This window comes from Zootoca vivipara, chromosome 10 (genome assembly GCF_965207765.1).
Source record: "Zootoca vivipara chromosome 10, rZooViv2.hap1.1, whole genome shotgun sequence".
Lineage (NCBI taxonomy): Eukaryota > Metazoa > Chordata > Lepidosauria > Squamata > Lacertidae > Zootoca > Zootoca vivipara.
The window spans coordinates 49,664,936-49,679,733 of NC_142593.1; the positions used below are offsets into that span (position 1 = coordinate 49,664,936).

The following is a 14,798-nucleotide window of genomic DNA, read 5'->3' on the forward strand; positions in this document are numbered from 1 at the left end:
AAAGAATTGTGGGCACTGTAGCTTCTTAATTCCCAGAATGGCTAAATAATCAACCCTTCTTCCCAGGGTGCCCTAGGAATTGTAGCTCTGCAATTGTTGCCTCCTAGCAACTCTTGGCAACCCTGAACAAACCACAGTGTTCTTTGGGGGAAGCCACGACTGCTTAAAGAGGTACAATGCTGCTTTAAATGTGTAATGTGGACAGGGACGTAAAACAATTTCTGGAAATCTCAGAAAAAGGAACAACTGGAGAATCCAGTTTTAATTATCAGGATACAGCCATTTATGGTTTAAATCTCTCTAAGTTCACCCTCATTATCTGAAACAAAATAAAAAAATTCCTTCCAGCAGCACCTTAGAGACCAACTAAGTTTGCCATTGGTATGAGCTTTCGTGTGCATGCACACTTCATTATCTGGACAGGCTCCCTGTTTTCCTGCTTCATATCCAGTTTCTTACCTCCCTCACCAGAGCCTGAAGCCAACGGGTTTTTGTTCCTCTAGAGATCAGAGTGTGTCCCCATATAAAAAGTGACCCTGAAAATTAAGGACATGAATCAACCCTTCTTCCGAGAGCATCTTAGGAATGGTAGCTCTGCAATTCTAGTAATCCTAGCAACTCTTGGCTCCCTTAACAAACTACAGTGTTCTTTGGGGGAAGCCATGAGTGCTTAAAGAGGTACGAGACTGATTTAAATGTCTCCAAATCATGGGAGGCTGAGCATCTGCTTTGCATGCAGAAGAAGAAGAAGAAGAAGAAGAAGAAGAAGAAGAAGAAGAAGAAGAAGAAGATAAAAGATCTAAAGCAGGGGCGTCTTTAGCAGATGCAGAAGCTTGGGAGGGAAGCTGTGCGGCAACCAGCCATATAGTTGGTGGTGCGCAGCTGGTGGGCGTGCAGGGAAAGGTGATGCTGCCGGCAAAGCTGCGCAGCTCCCCCACTCACTAGGGCACCCCTGAGAGTCCAGCCCCCTGGCGCAATGAACCACTAAGACCGATGGGAAAGACGGCTCTGCTTTGACACCACTTATAAACCCCAGTGCTTCAGCAGTGGCAAACCATATTGCAGATATTAATATTGTGCAGCTTGAAGCGACTAGATGCATGAAAACTGACTCCTTTTGGAATAAAACATTGTCCAGGCCCATAAGTTTGATTCAAAGCTTTACTTGCAGAACTTTCTTCAAAACAGAACAAATAACCCCCCCAAACCAGTAAATGATACATACAATCAGTTGAAGAAGAGGAGGAGGAGGAGGAGTTTGGATTTGATATCCCACTTTATCACTACCCTAAGGAGCCTCAAAGCAGCTAACATTCTCCTTTCCCTTCCTCCTCCACAACAAACACTCTGTGAGGTGGGTGGGGCTGAGAGACTTCAAAGAAGTGTGACTAGCCCAAGGTCACCCAGCAGCTGCATGTGGAGGAGCGGAGACGCGAACTCGGTTCACCAGATTATGAGTCTACCGCTCTTAACCACTACGCCACTGGAACACTTATTCAGGTTTAATCCTTGGCCTCTCCAGGTAGGGCCAAGAGACATCCCTGTCCAAAACCCTGGAGAGCCACTGCCAGTCAGTGTGTAGACACAGTACTAGCTCGATGGATCAATGGGCTGAGGCTGCGTTCTTTGTTCATATGTAAAGCTTTTTGTTCCATGGCCAGTCTCCATCCTGTTCCTGCTACTTTTTTGGGAAAGTCTTCCTGCTCCATGGTCCCTCTTCATTTCGAATATCTTCTTAAACATTGCTTTCTGTAGTTCTGTGGCTCTCACTGTCTACAATGACAGCCACAGAACTGTCTACAGGACACGGGTGACACTGTGGTCTAAACCACTGAGCCCCTTGGGCTTGCCGATCGTAAGGTCAGTGGTTCAAATCCCTGCAGTGGGATGAGCTCCCATTGCTCTGTCCCAGCTCCTGCCAACCTAGCAGTTCGAAAGCACGCCAGTGCAAGTAGATAAATAAGTACCACTGTGGCAGGAAGGTAAACGGCGTTTCCATGCACTCTGGTTTCCGTCACGGTGTTCTGTTGTGCCAGAAGCGGTTTAGTCCTGCTGGCCACATGACCCAGAAAGCTGTCTGTGGACAAAACGCCGGCTCCCTTGGCCTGAAAGCGAGATGAGTGCCACAACCCCATAGTTGCCTTTGACTGGACTTAACCATCCAGGGGTCCTTTACCTTCACCTTTTTACAGTGGGAGCAAGTCCCATAGTTTAATGATGTGTTGCGTGAATAAGTCTTTTCTTTTTTCTCTGCTGAATCGTATAACAACAACAACAACAACAACAACAACAACAACAACAACAACAATTTATTTCTACCCCGCCCATCTGGCTGGGTTTCCCCAGCCACTCTGGGCGGCTTCCAACAATAGATTAAAAATACATTAAAACATCAGTCATTAAAATTTTTCCTAAACAGGGCTGCCTTCAGATGGCTTCTAAACGTCAGATAGTTGTTTATCTCTTTGGAATCTGATGGGAGGGCATTCCACAGGGTGGGTGCTACTACAGAGAAGGCCCTCTGCCTGGTTCCCTGTAACCTCGTTTCTTGCAGTGAGGGAACCACCAGAAGGCCTTTAGAGCTGGACCTCAGTGTCTGGCCTGAACAATGGGGGTGGAGACGCTCCTTCAGGTATACTGAGCATTATTGAGCATCTTGGATGTCCACGAGTTCTAGTATTATGAATGACAGAGGAAAACTCTAATCACTTTATCCCTGCTGTGCATAATTTTATAAATTTCTATCATGTCGCCTCTTACTTGTGTTTTCCCTAAACCAAAAAGTCTCAAGCGCTGGAGTCTGTCTTCAGAGGAGATTGGGAATACCCATGCTGCAAGGAGCCCTTGGTTGCAGCACATCTGTTTCCACAGCTTACCTGCACACAGGATTTATGAGAACCATCCTTGTCTATGCGAACCTGCCTTGAGATGCCTTCTATCCACCTCCAACAAATCAGCTATTGTTCGCAGCCCCCCTTCCTCCCATCCCCGTATAGCGCTGTGTCAAGGTCTGGGAATTTCAGAATTCTTTTGCTTTGGTGATGTAATTGTGAAAATATTTCCTTTGGATGCAGTGTGTGCCCTGCAGAAAAGAAGGGCAGCGAAACCTTTGCTCGTTTGCATTACATGCTTTTCGCTCTGGAATGAGGCATACAATTACAGCATTGCTTCAGGAAAAGCTGTACACTCCGGGTGGAAAACAGGATGCTCTTGCCCCAGTTAATTTTCTTGCGGGCTTAGGATTTCAAATATCACTCAGAAATACCAACGCTTCTGCTGCTTCATTGACAGATTGATAGCCCACAATGTGGTTTGTAATACTTCAGCAAACATCTTGAAATACTTATGTCATGATTGAGGTAAGGGTTTGGAGGGGAGGAAAACAGTTGGCTCTCTCTCTTTTTGCCTGCACTTTAAAAAAATGTTGTGCTTTATAGGATTATTAGCATACTGCTAACCCAAACAGTGGAACACTGTGCAGAGTAAACAGGCATATTTCCCTTTTCGTTAAAAGTTAGGGTGGCGCATGGCTATCTGTTGAGCTGGGGCTGGGAGTTTTTGTGGATTTCCTTCGGAAAACCAGACAACTCGGCCTTTAAGAGCTGGTTAACATTTGCTCCCGCATTAATTAACGGAGCTCAATAACTGGGATGGAGGCCAAACAGATGCACCTTGCCTCAAATCTGATGTAAAAGACATTTGCGCTCCTATTTAGGTCTATTCAGAGGTAAGTTGTATTCAGTTCAGTGGGGCTCACTCCAAGGTAAGGACAGCTGCACCTGCCTTTTGCCCCAAGTTATGAAATCCTGGGAAGCTGCTGCCAGCTAATGTAATACTGAGCTAGACAGACTTGGTATAAGATAGATTCCTGTGTTCCTTTTGTTTTAGGTGGTCCCTCGTGATAGCATGGTCCTTCCTGTGCCTTTGACAAAACATAAAACAGGGGATTCACCTCCCTGCCTGCTGGGGAGAAAACAAACCTTCAAGATTGTCAGGAGGTTGCCTACTCATGAGTAGGACCCTGGCAGAGACACATGCCCGACTGGCATGTTCCCTCCCTCCTGGGTGATCGTTTGGGAGCTTCTTAAGCATTCTCCAGCCCGAACACCACAGCGACTGATGCCAGAAGACATCAGCACACTTCACGGATCCGCAGAGGTTTGTGCAGTTGCGTAACAGAACTCAGTAGCACAGCATTTGGCTAATCTACTTTATTTACATATAAACGCATGGAGCGCTGCAACATGGCTCCCTCTCTCTCTAGCATCAGACAGCAAAGAGAGAAAACAAAGGACAACAGTTTCACTTCAGGAACACAGTAAGACAAACATCCTGTCTATGTCACATCCCACTTTGTGGAAACAAAACACATACCGTCATGTGATAGACAACAAACCTATGACTGGAATGAATCTCCAACAAAGATACCATAATGTGCATTGAAGACCCTGCAAAAATGATCCTGGGAAATAAAACAACACTCTGTCTTATTTATTTTAATGCTTTCTCAGCTCTTGTCTGGTATTTCCCTCCATAACATGACCAGATAATCCTTTTTTTTCAGGGCAAGCACCTGCAATCTGTCGTGGGTCACTTGTCAGGGACCACATGCTTGTGGTAGGCGGGACAACCGATGCTACTCTTACTTTGCATACCGCAGGATACAGCCCAGAACCCAAGAGCCACATTTCCACATGGACAGTCTTCTGGGGAACACAGGCCAAGGGCAAGCGAGGTCAGAGGCAAAATAATTGTGTTAATGGATGACACTTGTACATTTGCGGAGGTGGTGGACTCTCCTTCTTTGGAGGGGTTTTTTTTTTAGCAGAGGTTGGATGCCCATCTGTCATGGATGCTCCAGTTGAGATTCCTGCATAGCAGGGGGTTGGACTACTTGACCCTCATGGGTCCCTTCCAACTCTATAATTCTGTGATTCTATCATTTATTTATTTTACTTAGCTTGCATGAGGTTCCTTGTCGGGTTCCTCTGCAGGCCCTGACCAAGGCTTGTTAAGTTTTAGCAAGATGATTGCATCCTGCACTTTCAGCCAATGCTCTCAGGGCAGGGGTGTGGAACTGCCGGCCCACGGGTCCATTGAGGCCATGTGCCAAGCCTCCTCATTTGGCTTGCAAGGCCATTTCAGCTCAACTGCCCTATGTCTGATGTCATTCATGACATCAGGTGTGGGGTAGATAATGACCTGGATCAGCCAAAAGGGGTTTGCAGGCACCACCCATCGGGTGACCAGTTATTATTGGCATCCATCTGTCTTGAGAGTCAATGGAGTATGCTTCCAGGGGTGAAGACAAACGAATGGAGAATCACAGCGCCTGCTGTGGCTGCAGAGACCGGTAATTTGTAACTGCTGCCTCCCATGTTGTTTGTACCATGTTAGCAGCACCAAAGTGATCTCTCTGGGTTGCAAGCCTGAGGAGTGTGCATGGAGGTCCTGGGTTGCCCAGATGACAAAACCTGCCTCTTCCACCTCCCAGCCTTTCCGATGTGGTCCAAAGGAAAGCAAAGCAAAGCAATATTGTTGGCACCAGCTGGGCTGCAGGAGTTGCTGGAAGGAGCCGTACAATACGCCACCCAACTATCTTAGGGACTCCATTCTGGATTTGTGAAGGGTTTACTCCTTAGCCCTTTCTTCTCCTGAAGCTGAGCAGTGATGCCTGCAAAATGCTGTGCCAAGCATTCTTTACAAGGCTCTTCTGAGGACTCCACAGCCAGGTAATTTTTTGACCTTCTGATCTATGGTGTAGATCTATGGTCTGCTTTGCTTTGGCAAGTAGAATGAAAAATTCATTTTCTAATTCAGGTCTGAGGGATCCTTTTATCCAACTAGCACCCTAAGTCTTAATTGTTTAAAACAGTTCCAGCCAATGCTGTTTCAGCTATTACCTTTTAATTTGCAATCCATTTCCCAAAAATCTCATTTCAACAGGTGTTTGTGACAGGGAATGACGTGTAATAATAATAATAATAATAATAATATCATTTTGGGAGAATACAAATGATGCTTTTCTTATGAATAAAGACAATTAGCTTTGGGAATCCCTCGCCCTCCAACTTTTGTTGTTCTTGTTCTTGTAAGCTCTAGAACAAAATGAAATATCTCAGCATATCAAAGCAACTTTATTCTGTAGCGATGATATCCATTAAAGGTCACTTTTAGACATTAGCAAGAACATTTGCAGTTTCACAATCATTTCCCAAGCTCTGAACACAGACAGTTTCTCATTGACGGCTTCCAAAGGTCTATAGTCTGTTTCTGCTTTAACCAGTTTCTGCCCACAAACATGTTCATGAAGCTGCTCAAAAAAACCAAACAATTGCCAACATTTCTTTCCCTCAATCTGTGCAGAGTTCTGTTGCGTGTTTAGTCAGTCTTGAAATAACTGTCAGATTGGAAGCATATGCCTGTAGCAACTTCTACTGACAAAGGACAATGCCTAAACCGTGTATCGATGATACACTGAGATCACAAACTGGCCTGGTTGACTCACCATGGTAACTATGAGGGCACTGCACTGGATCAAAGCTTTCCAAACTGTGTGTCGCGACACATTGGTGTGTCGGCTGCAGTGTGTAGGTGTGTTGCGCAAACACTGGAAAGGGGTTGGTTTAACCTCCGGTTTGCTAGTAAAACTGAATTATTGTGTCGCAGAAATGATGCAAGTCTAAAAAGTGTGTCACCAACTTGAAAAGTTGGGGAAAGCTCTGCACTAGATCCAGACAGATCCTGGATCCCAAAATAACTGAGGGCAATTATTTTGTAATCATGTCCGTGCACACTTTACCACATTTCTGCACATATCACATGGCCAGAGAACTGCACTGCAAAATTTGGATTAGTGCAGATTCAGAAGTGTCCCTGTGTCTCAGTTTCCATGCTGTTTCATATTTGATACATTCACCCTTAAACGTGAACTGAACTAAGTTTCTTCCCCGTTCCTACTGGGAATCACAGGTGGGGAGAGTGTGATTGCTTGGCCATTGGCCTGATCCACCAAGGCTCTTTTTCACTGGAAGGACAGATCGTGAAGCTGAGGCTCCAATACTTTGGCCACCTCATGAGAAGAGAAGACTCCCTGGAAAAGACCCTGATGTTGGGAAAGATGGAGGGCACAAGAAGAAGGGGACGACAGAGGATGAGATGGTTGGACAGTGTTCTCGAAGCTACGAACATGAGTTTGACCAAACTGCGGGAGGCAGTGCAAGACAGGAGTGTCTGGCGTGCTATGGTCCATGGGGTCACGAAGAGTCGGACAAGACTAAACGACTAAACAACAACAACAAGAAGGATGGGGGTAGCAGCCAGCAGATTGCTGGAAGTGCAAGCATAAAAGGGTTGACTCTGTTTCCTACAATACGAACAGGGATGTTTGCATAGCTTAAAAGACCCTACTTCAAATCCTCGCCCCAACCCTAGTAGGTTGTTGTCGCAGGTGATTTCCGCCTGGAAATGGAAGAGGGCTGCCTCTTTCACATACAGCAGCCAGCCCTTGTGTTTCACACAGTCAAAACAAAAATCGCTCCCTTGCAAAAAGGGGTGCCCATTCGATTTACGAGAGCAGCAAACCAGCCATATAGCTACTGGTAACGAAGTGAAATTCCCAAAGGACTGTGCTGAAAACTTTACCCCCAATATGTCTCTGTTTGGAAGTATGTGGGTGGATTCTGGCGGGCGACGCAGAGTGCAACTCGGTGTGTTTTTTCTGACTCCTCCACTGCCGTTCCTTCTTCTGATGGCAACCAGCAGTGTGCTGAGAAAATGTTCAGGCTTAAAATAAAACAGGGAGATACAAGGGTGACCAGATGTTCCGGGCACTGGATCAAAACAGCATTCAGAGAGGGCATCTCTTATAATTAAAAAGTGGTGGGATTTCTGGGGGCTTCCCCATCTGTCCATGTAACCCTTCAGGATCCTGGAAGCAACATCTCTCTCTCTCCCCCCACCTTCTCTGGTGATGTCTCTCTCTGCACCTATTTGGCCTATGGAAACATAGTAAAAGTGCTGTTCTTGCGTTGAACTTGGGTTTGCACAGGGCATATAGTGCAAAAGTGAAAAGGCTGAGAGTCATGGAGAAGATGGACAGCATGGAGATTCACAGTGTCCCCTGCCTGTGGCAATCAGGAATGTGGAAACTCGTAATGTCAGAGCCCACTCTCTGCAAATTAAACTATTAAACATTTACAGAGAAATGAATAAAGTTCTGGCAGAATCTGTTCATAAAATACACATAGTAAGCTATTCTGGATAAGAGAGAGTGTGTAAGTTTATCTATGTAGCTATTCTATTTAGATACCACAGCTCTCAGACTGATATGAGGATTGGAATGTATTTATTGGGGCTCTGCATGGATCCCATACCCTCCAACACCTCACTGATCAAAACTGAGATGGTCATATTCCGGTCCCGAGCTCTCGCAGCAGCCAACAGATTCGTGCGAGAGTGCAAGACCAAAAAAGAGCATACCTTGATCTGGCGTGAGCCCACTGACTTGTGCCAGCTGATTCGTGCCAGAGTACCAGATCAAAAACGGGCTATTCCGGGATCCAGTCCTAAGCCAGAATGGCTTCTGTAGTTCTGAGATGTCCCCATAAATTTGAGATGGTTGAGTGGTACGGGACCCCCTGATTTGCCCTGTGGCCCTGATCTGACTGTGACCTCCTCCCCTCTCCAGTTTGAGCCAATTTTGACTTATAAAGCCTTAAACAGCTCAGGAACGCAATATTTCAATGACTGCCTCTCCCCATATGAACAAACCCTGACCTTGTGGTCATCATTTGTGCTCCTTCTTTGTGTACCTCCTCCATGAGAAGTCTGGAGGGGTACAACATGAAAACAGGTCTTTTCTGTGGTGGCTTCCTGCTTGTGGAAACTCTTCCCAGAGAGGCTCAGTAGCGGAGCTTCATGCTCTGGCACCGGGGGGCGGAGAGCAGGCAGGGGCGGAGCTGGCGTGTGTCCTGGGGGTGTGGCGTGCCGCGCATCCTGGGGGCGTGGCACCCTGCGTGGGCAGGGGGCAGCCGCGATGGCACCCAATCAGGATTGCGCTGCCGAGTGCAGTGTGCTCCCCCCCACTCCTCTTCCTCCACCAGTGGGGAGGCTCACCTGTTGCCTTCATTACATATCTTTAGGCAACAGGTGAAAATGTTTCTCTTCATCCAGGCCTTGGGCTGATTAACATTCATAAAACAACTACCAGACTTTTAGGAGACATCTGAAGGCAGCCCTATTTAGGGAAGTTTTTAATGTTTAATAGATTATTATATTTTAATGTTTTGTTGGAAGCCACCCAGAGTGGCTGGGGAAACCCAGCCAGATGGGCGGGGTATAAATAATACATTATTATTATTATTATTATTATTATTATTATTATTATTTCATTTCCTGTGTAGCAAGCTCTTTTTTCTTTTTCTTTTTGCTATTACATGTTTTAGTTGGTCCCTTAACGCTTTCAAAACCAAGGTGTGGGGAAACGTTCTGCTAAAACTGATGAGTGGCCCCGTCAGTCGCACAAAAAAGGCCACGGACAAGATTACAGGCATCGGCACTGTTACAGGGGCATTATCCATAAACCATGTAATCCTATCCAAACCTCCCTACAACAGCTTCACAGTATGCCAGAATTCTTCTTCTTCTTCTTTTTAAAAAAAGGATATTTTCTATTTTCATCCCATGATCCCATGTAATACATAGTCTTGGCATTTCTTATCACTTCCAACCATGCATTTCTCCATATATATTTTTTTATGTTTGTTCCAAATTTCAGTTCTGTGCATCCTTTTTTGCCTTAGACCAAAAGCATATCGCACATTTTCATCATTTTAATTAAACTGGGGCCAATGCAGGGCAAATGTTTGATTTTGACTCAAAAGGTGCATGCAAATTACAAATTCTTGCCGACTGAAGAAAGAAAAGGGGGTAGGGGGAATAACGCACGTAAAATAAATAAACGAGCCAGACAAATTTATGGCTGAACATCATTTGAAAGAGGCGGCAGTGTTTGGATATTTTTAAATGCATGTTCCTTGGTTCTTCTTCTTAATACCAACAACTTAATACCCCTCTATTCTCTATCCTGTTTCCTTGCCCTCGGAGGCATCCATGACAGTCCCATCTTGGTATGGTGCATGGGAAAGTACATAGGAATGGAGGCAGGGGTGGGTGACTAATTTTATTTCACTTCACAATATTAATATACTCCTTGATTGTAACAAAACCCTAAAGCAGTTTACAAAAAGAATAAGGCAATGTAAAAAGGTAAAGGGACCCCTGACCATTAGGTCCAGTCGTGGCCGACTCTGGGGTTGCGGCGCTCATCTCGCGTTATTGGCCGAGGGAGCCGGCGTACAGCTTCCAGGTCATGTGGCCAGCATGACTGAGCCGCTTCTGGTGAACCAGAGCAGCACACGGAAGCACCGTTTACCTTCCCATTTACCTGCCTATTTATCTACTTGCACTTTGACGTGCTTTTGAACTGCTAGGAGGGCAGGAGCTGGGACCGAGCAACAGGAGTTCACCCCGTTGCAGGGATTCGAACCGGCGACCTTCTGATCGGCAAGCTCTAGGCTCTGTGGTTTAAGCCACAGCGCCACCCGCATCCTATCAGTAAATACTAGTAGGTACTAGTAACTATCAGGAAATACTAGGGTGTGTATATATATATATATATATATATATATATATATATATATATATATACCCCTATTTAAAACATTCAAAAAATAATTCAAATCAACAATAACCTATAAACCAGATTAAAATGCATGCCAGCATTCTACATCTCTGGGTAGATCTGCCTAGACAAAACTGTTCTTCACATTTGCAGTAAAGGTGCCTGCCTGATGTCAATAGGCAGGGAGTTCCAAAGTTTATGTGCTGCCACACGAAAAGATCGCTTTCCTACAAATGTGGAACAAGTATTATGTGACACCAGAAACAGTTCCACTCCTGCAGATCGAAGCAGCCAAATGGACATATATTGAGTAAACTGATCATATGTAGATTATAGGAGTCAATCCCACATCTGAAATAGACATGGAAAGCATCAGTCTGTGTCCATGTCAGCCTGTGAAATCAATTCTTATACGGTTAGAATTATTTGTGCCAGGTTTTTTCTTCCAAATACTAGTCCTGCAGCAGAAGGTGATTAGTTGATTGACTCAAGAGTGACCTTTTTTTCTCTTGGAGACTCTAACTAACTGGTTCAGGCATAGTTATCCTAAGTGCCACCTGGATTTCCGTTCTGGAGAAAGGCGCAATTAAAATATTTTAAAATGACTAAATCTACATTAGCTAAGAGCCTTAGCTGTTTCATTCTCTCTGCCTTCTCTATTCTAAACGAGGACAATGGCTTGGCTTCATGATTGCCTTCTAGTACGGTCCTAAGGTCTTCCATGGCCCACCTTGATGTCCAAGGTTGCATAAAGCTGCTTAGAACTTCTGTGACATCAAAGAGCAGCCCGAGGAGCCATGCAGAGCCCCACTGTGCTATCAGGCAGGTGATGGCATCAAAAGATGCAAGGCAGGTGGAGAGATATGAGAGGCCGAGGAGCAGGCGAGAATGGAGAGGTTAGAGGAGAGTGTTGCAAGCAGTGGCATAGCGTGGGTTGCCAGTGCCCTGGGCCATGCAGAGTGGGAGGGTGGGTGGGAAGGAGGGAAATGGATGTAGTACGCATGTACATTCAACTGCCTAATGGTGTCACCCAGGAGATCGCAGCCGCAGAGATAAGAAAAGAAGAGTCATTCCATTGTCTGGAGAGGTCACTTCCTGATTTGCACGGAGAAGCTATTTTCAACAGAGCCCAGAGATGGAAGCACACAGCTGCACTGGGTATTGAAATTTTGCACCCCTAACAATTTTGCACCCAAGGCAACCACCCTTGTGCTTCCCCCTCCCCCATGCTACACCACTGGTTGCAAGGCCATGAGCACCATTCGGAAGGCCCAGAGCCATCTGTCACAGCCTGTGTGACCATGCCACTCAGTCATAAATCTGGGAGAATCCTGCATTTATGCAGGGAGTTATATGAAGGAACACTCCTGTCCTCTTCAGACATGTATGCTATCTTGTGTTCCTTTCAGCTAAGGTACTGTAAATTCTAGCGAGTAAGGATATCGCACACCTGCACAATGGAACCTTCAGGAAAATACCCACTTGAACAGTGGTCCAAATAACAGGAAGGCATTAATTGTCTCATACTGCCCCCCCCCCCCACAAAGACACTTGCAAATGGGAACAGCTGATGCATCAACAATACGTACACACATGTAGCTGTTTAGTATGCAAGGCACACTCCAACATGCATAGACAGGTGGATATCAATGCAATTAGCATATCTGAGCACATAGGTGCCAATTTGCAAATACCCCAACTGCAGGTGCATGGGCAAATACTGCTGGAATAATCAATGCGTCCACATTTAAATTTTCAGCCTATGGGGCCATGTCTATTTATGAACGCATGTTTGCGATTTGATAGCTAGTGTAGTAGCACTCCTGACTGATGCTGCTCAAAGTGTGATGTGTTATATGGATAGGACTGCCAATTTCCACAAATATAAGCTTGTGCTAAGTATGTGAATGTATCACCTTTGAATTACTAACCTTCACAAACACTCATTCAGGGATTTTACTTGTCCCTTCCACTGTCATTCCAGCAGACTGAGAAGGCGTCTTTGTGATATTGAGCTAATCTGTTTGGCAGCAAGCATCATTCTGCTTCGGCTATGTTAGACAGGTGGAACATCTACCAATGGTTCCTGGATCAGGATAGCTTAATAGCTTAGCTACAGGAGTCTAGGCACTGGTAATCTCCAGACTGGATTACAGCAATGTGCTCTGTGTGGGGCTTCCCTTAAGGCAGGTCTGGAAGCTGTAGCTTCCAGCACAAAATGCTGTTAAAGTGGCTCACCTGTCACTGCAGAACACCTGTGCCAGAGGTCGGCAACCCATGGGCCAGATACGGTCCACAGAGGCCGTTTATCTGGCCCATGGGCCACCTGTGAACCGAGCCACCCGCTCGGCGAGTCCCCCCTGCGCTGCGCTAAACCGCCGCAGCACGGCGCCGGGACTCACCAAGCAACGCCGGAAATTGCGTCTGTGCATGCCCAGATGCTGAAAATCGCTTCTGCGCAGATGTGATTTCCGGCATCTGTGCAGCTGCAGAAGCGATTTCCAGCACTGCAGATATGCACAGACGCCGTTTCCGGCGTCGTGCTGTGCCCATCCGGCCCACGGACAACGTCCATGAGAATGATCCAGCCCATGGCCAGATAACCTTGCCGACGCCTGACCTGTGCTGAAACAACTGCACTGGCCACCAGTGTGAGGTTTTTAGTTTTTGCTATTGGCTTATAAGGCCCTGAATAAGTTGGGGCCCAGTTGCTTCCAGAACATTTTACCTTGTATATCTCAGCTCACACACTTTGATTCTCAGGACAGACACTGGGCATCATGTTCAATGCACATGGTTTCCCCCTAGGAATCCTGGGAACTTTACTTCCTCCCTCACAGAGCTACAATTCCCAGCACCCTTAACAAACCATAGATCTCCAGGCTCTTTGGGAAAGTGTCATGTGCTTTAACTGTATGTTGTGGATCTGTCTCACTTAGTGGTGTGGTATGTTCGCAAAGTTCCTCTTTTGTCCACCAAGACCAGGGCCTTTAGTGTGGTGGCACCTGCCCTTTGGAATGTGCTTACAATGAGCACCAGGAGGTACCTACAGATATTGCCATTTAGGTGCCTTATTAAAACTCATATTTTTACCTGGGCTTTTCATAAATGGGGATCTGGTTATGCTGATGTATTAATCTGATCTGCCTATTTGTGCCTATTTCATGGACGTAATTTTATTGTTGGTTTATGCTGCTCAGTGCCGTGAGATATTTTTCTCTTAATGTTGGCAGTGTATAACTTTCTTTCTTTCTTTTTGCAGATAAGTAATAATAACAATAAATGGGGACTTAATTCTACAGAATTAAGGCTCCAGTGTAGTTGGAACTCTGCAGAACAGCTTCCCATGTGTATAGATTTTCCTTCAGGCTGGTTGGGGAGCTTCTCCTTGTGCCAATCTTGCTCAGGCAACTGGGGAGGGGAGAGCATGCTTAGTTGAGCTTCTGGTTGCTTTTGACAAACAATTAGCATAAGGGGCTTAGTTGGGTGAGGAGAAGCAGGGAGTCGCTGAAGCCAAATGCTACAGAATTTCAATTCTTCTCCACAAGTCCGTTCTACTAATCTACTCTGGACAGAAAGAAACCAGAAAATCTGGCAGAGCGTTGGCTCCTTCACATTTCTTCCTCTTGTAATAACATCGTATTTCTGAAGGCCTAACTGGAAGTTATATGGAAAGTGCAGCTGCTGCCAACTCATGTCTCCCCAGTAACGCCTGTTAAAGGAAATATATGATGTAGCACCATCTTGTTCAGTGTTTCCTCACCACCTACGAGCAGAAGCCAATGAACGGGAACAAGCAAAGTGCTGAATGCAATGGCATCACATTGTGTATTTTGTTAGGGTTGCCATATTTCAAAAAACTTGAGCTTTTTTTTTAGACAAACCCCAAAGTTGTTGAACTTCCCCCCGCCCCCCAACCCCCCCCCACCAAAACATGATTTTTCAATTTTTTATTTGATCCAGGACAAAGCGCCACCTTTCGGAAAATTCCTGCTGGACATCAATTCCACCTTTGAAATCCCAGCAATGTCTGGCAAAATCCAGGTGTGGGGATGCCCTGATTTTATCTGCAAGGCACACTGCGGAGATGAGGATCTAAAACTGTGATGCATCT

General features: G+C 45.7%; 1 long non-coding RNA gene across 1 annotated transcript; it reads left to right on the forward strand.

The window, feature by feature from the left end:
* Positions 1–3,140: 3,140 nt before the first annotated feature.
* On the forward strand, positions 3,141–8,171 carry LOC148684470 (uncharacterized). The gene is made up of 3 exons (XR_015946062.1): positions 3,141–3,359; positions 3,889–5,732; positions 6,973–8,171. It is a non-coding gene; the product is annotated as an uncharacterized LOC148684470 (long non-coding RNA).
* Positions 8,172–14,798: the final 6,627 nt, after the last annotated feature.